Source organism: Marmota marmota, unplaced genomic scaffold, assembly GCF_001458135.2.
Source record: "Marmota marmota marmota unplaced genomic scaffold, marMar, whole genome shotgun sequence".
In the NCBI taxonomy this organism is placed as follows: Eukaryota; Metazoa; Chordata; class Mammalia; order Rodentia; family Sciuridae; genus Marmota; species Marmota marmota.
Window position 1 is genome coordinate 7,383,969 of NW_026000082.1, and position 15,385 is coordinate 7,399,353.

A 15,385-nucleotide genomic window follows, 5' to 3' on the forward strand; every position below is an offset into this window, starting at 1 on the left:
ATATATATATATATATATATATATATATATATATACACACACACACACACACACACACACTTGAGAATCAACTTAATGAAAGACATGAAAGAACTCTACAATGAAAACTACAGAATGCTAAAGAAAGAAATTAAAGAAGACCTTAGAAGATGGAAAGAGTTCCCTTGTTCTTGGATACGAAGAATTAATACTGTCAAAATGACCATACTACCAAAAGCACTATACAGATTTAATGCAATTCCAATCAAAATCCCAATGGCATGCCTCATAGGAATAGAAAAAGCAGTCATGAAATTCATCTGGAAAAAATAACAGACACAGAAGAGCCAAAGCAATCCTTAGCAAGAAGAGAAAAGCAGGTGGCACAACAATACCAGACCTTAAACTATACTACAGAGCAATAGTAACAAAACTGGCATGGTATTGGCACCAAAATAGACTTGTAGACCAATGGTACAGAATAGAGTACACAGAGACAAACCTACATAAATACAGTTATCACATACTAGACAAAGGCACCAAAAACATACTGGAGAAAAGATAGCCTCTTCTACAAATGGTGCTGGGAAAACTGGAAATCCATATGCAGCAAAATGAAATTACACCCCTATCTCTCCCCATGCACAAAATTCAACTCAAAGTGGATCAAGGACCTAGAAGATCAGAGACCCTGCACCTAATAGAAGAAAAAGTAGGCCCAAGTCTTCATCATGTTGGATTAGACCCCGACTTCCTTAACAAGATTCCCAAAGTGCAAGAAATAAAATCAAGAATCAATAAATGGAATGGATTCAGACTGAAAAATCTTCTCAGCAAAAGAAACAATCAATGAGGTGAAAAGAGAGCCTACAGAATGGGAGTAAATTTTTACCATAAGCATATTAGATAGAGCACAAATCTCTAAGATATATAAAGAACTCAAAAAACTTAACACGAAAAAAAAAAAACCCAAACAAAATAACCCCATCAATAAATAGGCTAAGGAACTGAACAGACACTTCGCAGAAGAAGATATATAATTGATCAACAAATATATGAAAAAATGTTCAACATCTCTAGCAATTAGAGAAATGAAAACCAAAACTACTTTAAGACTTCATCTCACTCCAGTCAGAATGGCAATTATCAAGAACACAAGCAATAATAAGTGTTGGTGAGGATGTGGAGAAAAAGGTATACTCATACATTCCTGGTGGGACTGCAAATTGGTGCAATCACTATGGAAAGAAGTATGGAGATTCCTTAGCAAACTTGGAATGAAACAACCATTTGACCCAGCTATCCCACTCCTTGGTCTATACCCAAAGGACTCAAAATCAGCATACTAAAGGGACACAGCCACATCAGTGTTTATAGCAACATAACTCACAATAGCTATATTGTGGAACCAACCAGATGCTCTTCAATAGATGAATGGATAAAGAAAATGTGGTACATATACACAGTAGAATATTACTCAGCATTAAAAGAGAATAAAATCATGGAATTTGTAGGTAAATGGATACAGCTGGAGAATATCATGCTAAGTGAAGTAAGCCAATCCCCAAAAACCAAAGGCTGAATGTTTTCTCTGATAAGTGGATGCTGATTCATAATTGGGCAGGGGCGGGGAGCATGGGAGGAATGGAGGAACTTTGGATAGGGCAAAGGGGAGAGAGGAGGCAGGGAGGCAGGAAAGATGGTGCAATGAGATGAACATCATTACCCTAGATACATATATGAAGACACGAATGGTGTGACTCTACTTTGTGTACAACCAGAGAAATAAAAAATTGTGCTCCATTTGTGTACTATAAATTGAAATGCATTCTGCTTTCATATATAACAAATTAGAACAAATAAATAATTAAAAAATGATAGTAGGTATACCAGTTGGACTCTTATCTGGATCTAAATTAAAGTTACAGGGAATTGTTCATTTGCCCATAGATGGTACTTGAAGCCTTCAGTCAATAAAATATCAAGCATAGAACCATGAGAGAAGGAAGAGAATGGACATTGGCATGTTAGCAGCAATGGTGGAGGAAGAGGAGTTCGGAAAGGGACCTGAGCAGGGTGGGCCAGGGAAAATAGAAAACACCCAGACTATAGGTAAAAGTGAGTTATTTAACCATGGATGCTGAAATCCCTCTTGGGAAAGGAATTGTCTTTTTTTTTTCCTTTCAGTATCCACTTTAAGACAACCCTGTGAGCTATGGCTAGAGGAGAACATACAAACTCATGCATAAGTTAGGAGTGAGGAAACTAAGATTTGAAAGGATACATGCCTTGCCTGAAGATTTTTGAAACATTTTTTTTTTATTTTAAATTGTGGCTAAGAAACAAAAACAAGTAATAAAATATTTACCATTTTGCCTTTCTAAGTGTACAGTTCAGTAGTATTAATATAATCACATTAGTATGCAATAATCTCCATAACTTCCTTATCTTGAAAAACTGAACTCTATTCATTAAATACTAACTCCCCATTCTTTCTTCCCTCCAGCCCTTGGCAACCACCATTCCACTCTCTGTACCCATGAATTTTATCATTCTTGGTACTTGATACAGTATTTGTCTCTCTTGACTGGCTTATTTCATTTAACATAATGTCCTCAAGGATCATCCATGGTGAAATATGTCAGAATTCCTTTCCAAGGGCTTAATAATGTTCAATATTCTGTGTGATCCTCATTTTGTTTATCTATTCATCTGTTGGAGGACACCTGGGTTGTGTCTACCTTTTGGCTATTGTGAACAGTGCCACTATGAGTATGGGTATGAAAGATTCTTTTTTTTTTTTTTTTTTGAGACATGGGACAGAAAGGAGACCCTGAGAGCAGGATATGAAGACAATAGAAGAGATGTCATTAGTGCCTTATATGACAGAGCAAGAGGAGTTTTGCTCCTGATTAGTCAGGGAGAGAAGAGAGGAAAGGAGTGAAGCAGGAGAGGTGGACACATTATCCAGAGAGGTGGGAACCCTGGGGGTGAAAGGGCCAGTGAGAAACTACCACAGTTCTGCGGTCAGCAGAGATATCCAGTGCTCAAAACAGAATGGGTAAAGTGGTCATTTTACTCAATTTCCCCTACTCAGCATAATTTCGGGAAGGTCTATACACCTGTAGTCTTGTGAGTTGTTTATGAGTGGAAACTGAAGAAGGGATTAAGTTTCCCATTTGGGTTGACATGGAACACAGAGAGAGTGGGCAAGGGAGATCAAAAGGAGCTATCAAGTGTCCTATGCAGGTAGCAGTTGTTCAGGGTCATCAGAGATGATCATGAGAGTGTGAATTCCCTGGGAATTCGCAGACATTGTGGGGAGAGATCTGGATTTCCATAGAATGTGCTCTTGGGCTTTGATCTTCCATGGAACATAGCTAGCAACATGAGTCCATCTTACCCAGATCAGTGCTTCTTCAACCTTAGGATGCCTAAGCATTTTCTGAGGGTACTGATCAAGTGCTGATTCTGTTTCTGCCATTGGGCGTGGGACCTGGGATTCTGCATTTCAACAATCTCAAGCTCACAGGTAGTGGTGATACTGCTGGTCTGTGGCCCTCACTTTGGGTGGTAGGACTCTAGATCTCAAAGGGATGGAAAATCCCTGATGGCACCACAATGGCCCCCTCTCCCCACCATTCTTCCCACGTACCATTTCCTGAGAAAAAAGGGTTCTCCTCTCTTCTCAGCATGAGGATACGAAAGGGTAATTCACCGGGGCCACTACTCTCTTGCTAGCCCTTGCCTTAGTCCCTGCTCAAGCCACACCCAGGTAGTGTGGAGGTCACACCAGGGTACACTGAGTGGTCCATTCTTTATTCTTCATGCTTTGGCTCCAGGTATTAGAACAAGGATCTGCAGGGGGGAAACCAAACTTTTTCTCCATGGTTGCCCTCAGAACTCCCTCTCTCAGAAGGATGGAGAAGGACAAAGTAAAATTTTAAAATGATATTTCTCTTTAGAAAGGTCACTTTGGAGAGCCAAACATTAATTGAGTGCTGTATCGTGAGAGGGCTGTGTGGTAAACTCCCTTGTTTTTGACAGATGTTGAAGCGGCCCGAGCCAGAGTTCAGGAAAAATGTTTTCCTCACATATCCACCCCAGCCCCAGAGGCTGTGATAAAGTTGGCTAAACTCTATTCAGGTCAAGTCAGGCTCTGGTAACCTCAGGGAAACCTCAGAATTCACTAGCCAAAGTGGAAATGGTGGGTGGAGAGCACCTAACAGAAGAGAGGAGGAGGGGGAGACCTCACTCAGTGGGGTACCAGGCTTGAAACCTGGGCCCAGGAGCTTCAGATACTTAAAGATCTAGTTACTGTCTACATGATACTGCCTTGTTTTGCTGAGGACAGCCCAAAGTCATTCAAAAGTATGTGTGTGTGGAAAGACTGTCACTTAGAGCTGAAATCTGCATTTCTGAGACACCCTTGCTTAGGACTTTTGAATTGATGCTGTTCTCCATAGCCACAGTGAGTGGGACCATGTTGCACCTCTGCAGCATACCTCAGTTAATAAAGTACATCATGGTCATAGCTGTAGGCCATCTAATGTCAGTGCCACTTGATAAAAGGAGGGGCAGCTATTCTCCAGGGTTTCAGGTATGAGATCCTTAAGATGTTGCTTGTGCTCACAGTGAAGAGCACCAGTTCTAGATTTTGATGGACTGCATTCAAAGCCCAGCTACTCATTAGCTGTGTGCCTTTGGACAAACCCCTTAACACCTGTAAGCTTGGTACTCCTCATCTGTAAAATAAGGATAGTAACATTACCTATTGGAGAAGGTTGTTATAAGACTAAATAGAAATAAAATATTTAGTCTTCAGTTTATAGAACTTTTCCTTGTGTTATTGCAGGAGAGAAGAAAAACCATGGAAGCTATGTTACTGATCCAAGGCCACAAAATGGCAGCCACATGTGTAGAATGCAGATATTCTGATGCTAAATCCAATCAGTGTCTTATATTCCTAACTCCATCAGAGATGGAAGCTCCCTAGTGATCCTCACATTGGCAGGGCCTGGCCCCTCAATGTACTGCTTATAAGTGTTTACTCAGTGGTGTGGCAAGTTTCCCTCCCTCTGCCTTCCCGTAGCCTGAAATTACTATGCTAACTTTTTTCTGTATTGGAGTTATGCACTCCTCTTTCCCTACTCTTTCTCTTTAAAAATATAAACACACCAATTGGGTTGGGGGATAGAAGGGATCCATGATGTAGGGAAGATTGTCACAGTCCATCCACTGCACAGATACCAATTCCCTCATAATATTTGTGCAAAGTTCACAGTATCTGTGCAAAGCACAGTTTATTCCTGCTTCACCTGTGAAGAGAGAAAAGCTCAGAGTAGTTAAGCAATTTGTCCAACGTCACACAACTAGTACTAGATGGGACAAAAACTTGAACCATAGAACTCTGAATCCACTCTCTGTACTCAGGGCCACTGGTTTATTCTACAACCCAATGCTACTTCTTTGTTATAAGAGGAGATTAGTAGTTGCAGAGGGCTTCCCCTGCAGAGGACAATTACAGCTGGTTTTGCCCTCCCTTGTCCACCCTCTTCATTTGTTCCATATCAACATAGATGTGAAGCTTAATTTCTTCCTCATTTCCCACCAAAACCAAAAACCAAAACAAAAAAATACAAAACATCACACACAGAGCATTTGTGTGTAAGAGATGACTCTTCACTGTGCCCACTACTGTGTGGATCTTACATGTAACATACATGATCTTATCCATCCGTTCCAACAACATATGAGAAGGACACCATTGCCTTAATTTTGCAGCTGGGAAACTTGCAGACAGTACATATATCTATTAAGTAGGAACTCAGCCAGCACTCTCCTTTGGACCATGCAGCCTCCAAGTTTGCACGCAGTCTCTAACGAACACCCCAGGGGGCCTTGATCAGATTCTTTCAGGATGTTACAACAGGCACTTGGGGTTGGGCAGGTCCTGAGTCCAACTCTTCTACAAACAAGCCTCATTCACCAGGGTGGGGAGGTCACTGGGGAAGAAAGGGGTGGTGATGAGGGCTGTCCAATGAAGCAGGCAGAAAAGGCTTCCAGAGAGTCTGGGCTGGGCAAGAATGAATGATCCAGGCAGGCTGTCAATGTCAGGAATTCCAGCTGCTTTCCAGAGGGTACATCTGGCACACCATGGATTGCTCGAGTCCAGCTATGTGTGTATGGAGGCAGCCAGAGGGTCAAGGGTGTGTGGTCCAGGAACAAGGAGGTATGTCCTACCAGAGTCAAAGGGGGCCACAGGCAGGATTAGACCCTGGGAGAATCAAGTGGGACTCGTCTTCTGAAACCCTGGGGAAGTAGAATATCCCAGTGGTCAAGATGGAAGAGTTCTGAGGCCACACTGCCTGGGCTAACCCCAGCTGTTCCATTTGTGAGCTGTGTGGCCTTGGCAAGTTACTCTTGTCCTCTGTGTCTTGTGTTCCTCATCTGTCAAATGGGGATATGAATAGAACCCAACCCATAACTTTGTTGTGGAGATTAAATAAGTGAGGGGGAAAAGCAGCCCCAAACTGCTTACAGCACTATGAACTGGCCTAGCACTGAGTCATTAGGTGCTGCCTGGCACTCACAGCTTGGTTGCAGTAGTCTCTTGTTGAACATAAATAATCTTACAAATGAGACCCAAAAAGGACTATTTCAAATTTTTTTCTAAGCACACTCAAAAACAAGGTCACCATTCAAATCATTAAAAATATCAAACATACCCCACCCAGCTAATAATGAGTGACTGCTGCTATACTACTGATCAAATCTTTAGCCTCTGTCTAGTCTTCTCTCCTTCTACATAAAATTCATTAAGATACACCATCATAGGAATCACCCCTGTTTCCTGACAGCTCCCAAAGCCCTGCTTTCCTTGAACTCTGCCCCAAATCACATCCTATAGGGAGTCCTTTCTAATACCCTCACCTGAGGCTCCCCAGGGTTCCCTGTGACATGTGTTCTTCTTTGTTGCAATGAGTCAATAAACTCAATTTTGTTCAAGGACAAATGTTCCTGGTGGCCTTCAGCTGGAGGGCACAAGTTAACAGAACAGCTTCTGGGTTGCCATCAGCATTCCCAGCTAAGCTCCCATATAGGGAGGTCTAAGAGGGAAAGCCACAGGACTGAGGCCACCCACACCTTGGTGTTGTCTTCATCTCTGGTTGAAGCTGGGTAACCATTTTATCTGATTTCCAGTCTGCAAGAAGGAAAAGAAAACAAGTCCATCAAAAGGGACTTTGCTTTTAAAGAGGTGACCTGGAGGCTTCATGAATCACTTACCCTCAGTGATATCACTACATTGCAAGGAAAAAAAAAATAAAATAAAACGGGTCTCTAGCCAGGTGACCATGTGCCCAGCTTCCACTGGAGAATTATCTAGTCTAACCTTGGAGCAAGAGTGGCAGAAGCAAGAAAGCAGCGTTTGGAAAATAGATACTGATCGCTTCACCCTCCAGGTCACTGAGCCTGAGATCAATTCTGTAGTGAATGGAGACCTGTAGTGAGCAAAAAACACAGAGTTTGTTCAGATGTTTGAATCACACAATACCAAATATCAAGTATTTGGAATCATTCCAGCCAATCTTGACATTTATCCCCAGTTTCCTTCTAGAGATTGGTACTGGACAGACAGCCTAATCCACAAAATGTGTTGCCTGAACACTCATGTGCACTCACATATATATAGGCAGCCATGAGCGCGTGCGCGCGCGCACACACACACACACACACACACTTAACATGCACAGATCCTAACGGAGTACCAACGAAATATAAGATATTTTGTACCCTCCTTCTTTTCTACATGTTCATGACATGGTTGAAAAAAAAAAAAAGAAATGAAGTTTTAGGAGCCAGAGATCTGGGTTCAAATTCAGCCTATGACATCCGTAAATGTTGTACCTCTGGGAAGTTGTTTAATTTCTCTTGACTTCTGCTTCTGCATTTGTAAAATGAGTATAATATTACACAGCTTAAAAGACTGTTTTGAAATTACATAAAATTTCATGCTTATTTTTCTGACATAATGCTTTAGGTATAATAAGTATGTAATAAATTGTTACTTTTTATTATTAAACAACTGAAGCCCAGAACAAGTTTATAGGAAACTAGGAACTTTCCCTCTCCCATGCCCTCCCACCCACAATCCCCTCCTTAATATAAAGCTAGATCCTTTGATAAACACATGCTGCTCTTGAGTGTACTTATTTATTTTTAAAAAGTCATGACTGTTTATTGATGTATAACTTGAACACAAAAAGGCACACAAATCATAGTGCATAGTTCACTGATCATGGTATTAGCACTTAGATCAAGAACAAGAACATTATCAGTGACCCGGAAGCTCCCCTCCGTACCCCCTCTGCTAGCTATCCAACATCTAGGCTGAGTTTTCCTTTTTATACTTATTCTTAGTTTCTGTGGGTCAGGGATTTGGCAGTGACTTGGCTGATGGTCCAAGCTTGAAGTCTGTAATGAGATTCACTCAGATATTGGCCTGAGCTATGGTCATCAGGAAGGTTGGCTGGGGCTGGGAGATCCACCTCCAGGATGGTATCTGTATACCTGACAAGTTGATGCTGGCTGTTGGCAGGATGTCTCAGTTTTTCTCTCTTTGAGTCAAAAAACAGGGCTGCTTGGATATCCCCACAACATGGTGGTTGGCTTTGCCCATGTGAGCAACCCAAGAAGAGCCCCAGGTAGACATGGCCTTGAACCATCAGACATCATCATTTTCTCAGCATTTTGTTAGTCACCCAAGTCATCCTTAGTGTGGGAGGGCACTTTAGAAGGACATGAACTCCAGAAAGTAAAGATCATTAGGGGCCATCTGAAAAGGCTGGCTATCACACCATGAAGCCCTTCCTGACATCAAACAAAGGCCTTTTTTCTTTGATAATTGGACCTGTAAGTTATTAGCACAGGCAATAGGTTAATTCTGATGGATGAGGAGAGAGAGAAAAGAGAATACAAAACACTAGGTCAAGTCCAGGGAGAAAGGCAGGCATGCATAAAACAGACAAGATGTGGTTGGGTATCCTACTAGTAGTAAATAAAAAAATTAAGTGTGTCTATTGTACAGGAAGGACTATAAGTATAAGCCCAAACACATTCCTTTGTGTACTAATTAGATTATGTTTTCTTTTCTGCCTATGAAGGCTCAACTCTGGTATTGTTTGGCTGATGGTAGCAGCCCAAAACATTCTTGATTTTTCTCACAGATGAATTTACCATCCATCTATTCATGCATTTGCCTCATATAAATCATCCAGCAAATGTCAAATGCTATTCTAGAGGGTGAAGGGGGGAGGTATAGAAATTAATAAATACACAAACCTAACATGCGTGATAAGGGGACAGGGAACTAATACTTATTGTGTATCTAAGGCATTCTAGTACCTTCATATTTATTGTCTTAATTCCGATAACTACCCTCAATGTTGGCAGTATGGTAAACTGAGACTTGAGAAAAAAAGCAAATGAGACTTGAGAATTTAACTAACATAGAGTCGGAGCTAAAAAGTAATGAAGTTGAAAGCTCTGGTACAAAGTAGAAGGCAAAGATAAAGGTATAAATTAAATACCAGAGTGAAATATCACTATAGTATCATGGCAGCGCAGAGGATAGAGTGAGGTTTTGCTTAGGGAGGTAAGAGAGTTCTGCTTGGGTGTTGAGAGCCACAGCCGAGTCGGGATGGCGCCTGGCGTTTTGCCAGGGCGAGTGGTTGAGAGGTGGCACCAGCGAGCCATTAGGATGGTGATGGTTGAGCTCTCACGGAGTTTCTGGAGAGTTTGCGTGGGTGGCGTTCGCGTGGGTTCGGAAATAAAGTTTGTTCCTGCTTGAATCTACAAGTGGCTCGTGATCTCCCAGTTATTTGTGCCCAGCCAGACTGCAGCACATGCAAAAGAGAATTTCATTTGGGTCTTGGATACATTGAAGATGATGGGAAAAGGTCATGTCAGTAGTAGATAGCATAAAAACCAGAAGCTTGAAGGTAATGCATATCAATAGTAATTCACACCGAGAGAAACACCTAGACATACACATGTAATGTGACTAGAGAATGTGCACAAAGGACGAAAGTGGCTGGAGGGATGAGCAAAGCAGATCTGAGCCACATCCATACCATACAGCCCTAGGCCCAGGAGTTCTTTAATGAAGCAGAGAATCTAAGGAGGCTAAATCATCACTTTCACAACTTTGCGTGAACTCCTTTCAGTCAGCTTGGATAATGTTTCAAGATTATTAGATATTAAATTAAGAATGTGCTCTCTCACACAGCAAAAAAATGTGTATTGACAAACTATATAAGATTTTCCAAATAATTTTATCAAAATGAGAAATATAATTGCTCTAGTTTTTATCTTCAGTGTCCTCTAAAAGCTCCTATGTGGAGAGCTTGGTCTGCCGCTGATGGCGTTATTGGGAGATGGCAGTGGGGCCTAAGGACCAATGGTACAGAATAGAGTACACAGAGACCAATCCACAAAATTACAACTATCTTATATTCGATAAAGGGGCTAAAAGCATGCAATGGAGGAAGGATAGCATCTTCAACAAATGGTGCTGGGAAAACTGGAAATCCATATGCAACAAAATGAAACTGAATCCCTTTCTCTCACCATGCACAAAAGTTAACTCAAAATGGATCAAGGAGCTTGATATCAAATCAGAGACTCTGCGTCTGATAGAAGAAAAAGTTGGCTCCGATCTACATATTGTGGGGTCGGGCTCCAAATTCCTTAATAGGACACCCATAGCACAAGAGTTAATAACAAGAATCAACAAATGGGACTTACTCAATCTAAAAAGTTTTTTCTCAGCAAGAGAAACAATAAGAGAGGTAAATAGGGAGCCTACATCCTGGGAACAAATCTTTACTCCTCACACTTTAGATAGAGCCCTAATATCCAGAGTATACAAAGAACTCAAAAAATTAAGCAATAAGAAAACAAATAACCCAATCAATAAATGGGCCAAGGACCTGAACAGACACTTCTCAGAGGAGGATATACAATCAATCAACAAGCACATGAAAAAATGCTCACCATCTCTAGCAGTCAGAGAAATGCGAATCAAAACCACCTTAAGATACCATCTTACTCCAGTAAGATTGGCAGCCATTATGAAGTCAAACAACAACAAGTGCTGGCGAGGATGTGGGGAAAAGGGTACACTTGTACATTGCTGGTGGGACTGCAAATTGGTGCGGCCAATTTGGAAAGCAGTATGGAGATTCCTGGGAAAGCTGGGAATGGAACCACCATTTGACCCAGCTATTGCCCTTCTCAGACTATTCCCTGAAGACCTTAAAAGAGCGTACTATAGGGATACTGCTACATCGATGTTCATAGCAGCACAATTCACAATAGCTAGACTGTGGAACCAACCTAGATGCCCTTCAATAGATGAATGGATTTAAAAAATGTGGCATTTATACACAATGGAGTATTACTCAGCACTAAAAAATGACAAAATCATGGAATTTGCAGGGAAATGGATGGCATTAGAGCAGATTATGCTAAGTAAAGCTAGCCAATCCCTAAAAAACAAATGCCAAATGTCTTCTTTGATATAAGGAGAGCAACTAAGAACAGAGCAGGGAGGAAGAGCATGAGAAAAAGATTAACATTAAACAGGGATGAGAGGTGGGAGGGAAAGGGAAAGAGAAAGGAAATTGCATGGAAATGGAAGGAGACCCTCATTGTTATACAAAACTACATATAAGAGGATGTGAGGGGAAAGGGGAAAAAAATCAAGGGAGAGAAATGAATTACCTTAGATGGGGTAGAGAGAGAAGATGGGAGGGGAGGAGAGGGGGGATAGTAGAGGATAGGAAAGGCAGCAGAATACAACAGTCATTAGTGTGGCAATATGTTAAAAACGTGGATGTGTAACCGATGGGATTCTGCAATCTGTATACGGGGTAAAAATGGGAGTTCATAACCCACTTGAATCAAATGTATGAAATATGATATGTGAAGAGCTTTGTAATGTTTTGAACAACCAATTAAAAGAAAAAAAAAGAAGGTGGGGCCTAGATGAAGGAGGTGAGGTCTGATGGGAATACTGGGAGCTTGGCCTCTTTTTCTCTTTTTTTCTCCCAGCCTCCATGAGGAGACCCACTTTGCTCTATCATAGGTTCCCTGCCATGATGTTCTGCCTTACTGCAAACCCCAAAGGTAAGGGGACCAACCAACCAATGAACCATGGACAATCCTCTGAAACTATGAGCTAAAATAAATCTTTATTCCTATAAGTTGTTTATCTCAGGTATTATTTTACATTTACAGACAGCCAACTAACATAATCATTGATTGATGACAACAACAATATATGTACTTTTATTAACAAAGTTGGACCCATAGAACCCCAAGTGAGGCCAACAAAGGGGTGGGTTCTTGGGTTTAGACATGGGAAAGATTAACAAAAGGACAGCAAGGTAGTCTAATGGTTAGGTCTGCTGCCAATCAGAAATGAGAGAATTCCCCAAAAGATAGCAGGTAGAGGGTTTCTGGTTCCAGAACAATCCAAGGATCTCTGGGCTCAGAGGAGCCTAAAGGATGATTGTGTATTGACACTTTAAGTTTGAGAAAAGTGACGCTGGGAAGCAAAGATGAGTTTTCTTTTTAACAGAACTCCTCCTAATACATATAAGCCTTGTAAAAATTTCAGAATATAAGGAGCTCGAGAAGGCCGAGAGGCAGAGAGCACTTGAAAATCACTCAGTGCGAAACAGGGCTGCCACAAATTGTGTCCTTCCCAAATTCATGATTGGAAGTCCTAATCCCCAGGACTTCAAAATGTGACTTTATCTGGAAATGGGGCCAATGCAAAGTCGATGAGTTAAGAAGAGATCATATTGGAGTAGGTTGGGCCCCAGATCCAATAGACTGGTGTCCTTCTTGAAAGGGGAAATTTAGAAACACACACAGGGAGAGAGACCATGTGAAGATGAAGGCATAAATCAGACTGAGGTGACTACAAGCCACAGAATGCCAAAGATTGCCTAAAATGCACTGGAAGTAAGAAGGGACTGGGAACAGTTTCTTCCTCCCAGTTTTCAGAAGGAACCAATGTGTGGACACATCGATCGTGGACTTTGGGCTCCGGGTCTGTGAGACAATACCTTCTGGTTGTATAAGTCACACATTTTATGGTATTTTCTATGGCAGCTCTAGGAAACTATATAATGACTGTAAGAAAGATTATACAGGAGTCAAAGGAGGTAGGCAGTACAAAGGAAGAAATGTTGCATTAATGAAATAATTAAGCTATGCATTAATTCATTCAATCACTACGCGTGTATGAGACACCTCACTTGGCCCTGGAGCATGAAGAATCACAATAGTACTCTTTGCCTTTGAGAAGCTCCAAGTGTACTCCAGTCAGCACATAATAGGCATGAATAATTTGGAGGCCCAAAGGAATGAGATAGGCAAAGGTTTGGATGTAGAAGTTGACATCAGAGCCAGGCCTTGAAGAATGTCTGCCTTTGCTTGCTGGTTGCTTAATGGAGTTGATTATTTCTGTTACTGGAAAGAGCTTCCTATGATCTCCACTTGGTCCACACTCTCATCAAAGGGAAAAAAACATAGACTCACCAAATTTGTTTAATACAGCAGGATCAAACAAATGGCCCCAGCAGCCCAGGCGGGTTGACGTGATCTCTTGCCATAGATGACCTGCCTGCCATTCCTGGGAAAAGTGGCAGCTGAGACACTGAACTCTGGCTGCTGAGATCCGACTCCCCTAGGAGCATTAGGCTCCTGCAAGAGCTGACTTCAGAAATTCACCCTCATGGGCGGGGGGGTCTTCCTATTCTGGCTGCCTAGACCTCCTCTGCAGTGCTAAAAAGTCAGACTGTGTTATTTATATATTAAAAACAACAACAAAATAACCTTTTCTTTCCAAATGCACGAGAAGCCAAGCCTTCAGCAGGTCATTAATGTGTTGATGTTTTGAGGGGCTTCCAAGTTTTGAAACAGGAGCCAGTCCTATTGGCTTTAACCTTGGGATTTCTTGGCTCTCCCATATGAGGCCCCCTAGGCTCCTACACTTGAACTCCCAGAGCCCACTGCTCTGAGCAAAGCTGCTAAGGAACAGAGCAAAGAAAAGGACCAATTGGAGTTGGTTGCAAAGAAAAGAACCACATCTGCATTTCTGGAAGGATATCAAAAGCCCTGGGGGAAAGACGACCTTTTCTGACTCCAATTGCCTCCCTTCTGGTCTGACACACTCCATGAAATTCCATGGAGATGATGGAACCTATTCCTTTAGGTTCCTAAGGGAGAACAATGGAGCAGGATGGAGCCTGGACAAAAACCAATAGTCTGCTTTACCTCTCTGACCACACTGGAAAGCTTCTGGGGAGAGCATACATTCTCATTTGTACCAGTCCCTGGGGATCCGTTAGGGCATTGCATCAAGCCCTATTCACTGTGGCTGTTACCTGACTGGATTCTCCAGACATTTGTTTTTGTAACCCGTGATTGATTCATCTCTGCTAGTGGCTTTGACCACTACGTGGGTGGAGATATTTCAAGACATATTTCCAATCCATGCTGTTCACTTCAAGCTTCTGACTCTTGATTGTTCCCTAGTGCCTCATCCTCAACTAACCTATCATCATTCCTCACAAAATTATCCCTCTCCAGGATTTTCTTTCTTCAGATTCCCAAGTCAGAAACATGGAAAGCATCCTTGACTCTTCTATACATCCAATCACTCAATAGGATCTACTACTACTTCCTAAATGTTCCTTATAATTATTCCCTCCTTTCCACTCCTACTGACACTATCCTAACTCAACTTTTGCTTAAACTATTACAACAGCTTCCAGAAGGATCTCCCTGCTATCAGCTCATTTCCATACAATCCACTCTTCACTTAGCAGCTCAAGTAGTGTTTTTAAAAATGTGAATCTGCACTCAGATAACAAGGAATAGAAGGGAATTACTTCAACATAAAAGGGCTGAAAACATGAAAAGCCCACAGCTAATATCATACTCAAGAAAGATGGAAAGTTTTTCCTCTAAGACAAGGAGCAAGACAAAGATGTCTGCTTTGGATACTTCTATTCAGTACAGAGGTGGAATGCCTGGCCAGAGCCATTAAGCAAGAAAAATAAATAAAAGGCATCCATATGGGAAGATAAGAAGTAAAATTGTGACTGTTTGCAGCTGACATGATCTTATATGTAGAAAACTCTAAAGATTCCACACAAAAAAATCCTGTTAGAACTAATTAATGAATTAGCAAAGTTGCTAAATAGAAAATAAATACACAAAAATTGTTGTATTGATTTTATACATTAACAATAAATAGTCTGAAAAGGAAATTAAGAAAATGATTACATTTGCAATTGTATCAAAAAAAGAGTAAAACAGGAATAAACTT